The following is a 1,936-nucleotide window of genomic DNA, read 5'->3' on the forward strand; positions in this document are numbered from 1 at the left end:
GAGGTTAGTCAGTGTATTTATTATAGACAGTGTGAGGGCAGACTAAGAGTTACTAGAGGTTAGTCAGTGTATTTATTATAAACAGACTAAGAGTTACTAGAGGTTAGTCAGTGTATTTATTATAGACAGTGTGAGGGCAGACTAAGGGTTACTAGAGGTTAGTCAGTGTATTTATTATAGACAGACTAAGAGTTACTAGAGGTTATTCAGTGTATTTATTATAAACAGACTAAGAGCTACTAGAGGTTAGTCAGTGTATTTATTATAAACAGACTAAGAGTTACTAGAGGTTAGTCAGTGTATTTATTATAAACAGACTAAGAGCTACTAGAGGTTAGTCAGTGTATTTATTATAGACAGTGTGAGGGCAGACTAAGAGTTACTAGAGGTTAGTCAGTGTATTTATTATAAACAGACTAAGAGTTACTAGAGGTCAGTCAGTGTATTTATTATAGACAGTGTGAGGGCTGACTAAGAGTTACTAGAGGTTAGTCAGTGTATTTATTATAAACAGACTAAGAGTTACTAGAGGTTAGTCAGTGTATTTATTATAAACAGACTAAGAGTTACTAGAGGTCAGTCAGTGTATTTATTATAAACAGTGTGAGGGGTGACTAAGAGTTACTAGAGGTTAGTCAGTGTATTTATTATAAACAGACTAAGAGCTACTAGAGGTTAGTCAGTGTATTTATTTTAGACAGTGTGAGGGCAGACTAAGGGTTACTAGAGGTTAGTCAGTGTATTTATTATAAACAGACTAAGAGCTACTAGAGGTTAGTCAGTGTATTTATTATAGACAGACTAAGAGTTACTAGAGGTTAGTCAGTGTATTTATCATAAACAGACTAAGAGTTACTAGAGGTTAGTCAGTGTATTTATTATAGACAGTGTGAGGGCAGACTAAGAGTTACTAGAGGTTAGTCAGTGTATTTATTATAGACAGACTAAGAGTTACTAGAGGTTAGTCAGTGTATTTATTATAAACAGACTAAGAGCTACTAGAGGTTAGTCAGTGTATTTATTATAAACAGTGTGAGGGCAGACTAAGAGCTACTAGAGGTTAGTCAGTGTATTTATTATAAACAGACTAAGAGTTACTAGAGGTTAGTCAGTGTATTTATTATAGACAGTGTGAGGGCAGACTAAGATTTACTAGAGGTTAGTCAGTGTATTTATTATAGACAGTGTGAGGGCAGACTAAGAGTTACTAGAGGTTAGTCAGTGTATTTATTATAAACAGACTAAGAGTTACTAGAGGTTAGTCAGTGTATTTATTATAGACAGTGTGAGGGCAGACTAAGAGTTACTAGAGGTTAGTCAGTGTATTTATTATAGACAGTGTGAGGGCAGACTAAGAGTTACTAGAGGTTAGTCAGTGTATTTATTATAGGCAGACTAAGAGCTACTAGAGGTCAGTCAGTGTATTTATTATAAACAGACTAAGAGCTACTAGAGGTCAGTCAGTGTATTTATTATAAACAGACTAAGAGCTATTAGAGGTCAGCCAGTGTATTTATTATAAACAGACTAAGAGTTACTAGAGGTCAGTCAGTGTATTTATTATAAACAGACTAAGAGTTACTAGAGGTCAGTCAGTGTATTTATTATAGACAGTGTGAGGGCAGACTAAGAGCTACTAGAGGTCAGTCAGTGTATTTATTATAGACAGTGTGAGGGCAGACTAAGAGCTACTAGAGGTTAGTCAGTGTATTTATTATAGACAGACTAAGAGTTACTAGAGGTCAGTCAGTGTATTTATTATAGACAGTGTGAGGGCAGACTAAGAGCTACTAGAGGTCAGTCAGTGTATTTATTATAAACAGACTAAGAGTTACTAGAGGTCAGTCAGTGTATTTATTATAAACAGACTAAGAGCTACTAGAGGTCAGTCAGTGTATTTATTATAGACAGTGTGAGGGCAGACTAAGAGCTACTA

Source organism: Oncorhynchus tshawytscha, unplaced genomic scaffold (genome assembly GCF_018296145.1).
Source record: "Oncorhynchus tshawytscha isolate Ot180627B unplaced genomic scaffold, Otsh_v2.0 Un_contig_866_pilon_pilon, whole genome shotgun sequence".
In the NCBI taxonomy this organism is placed as follows: Eukaryota; Metazoa; Chordata; class Actinopteri; order Salmoniformes; family Salmonidae; genus Oncorhynchus; species Oncorhynchus tshawytscha.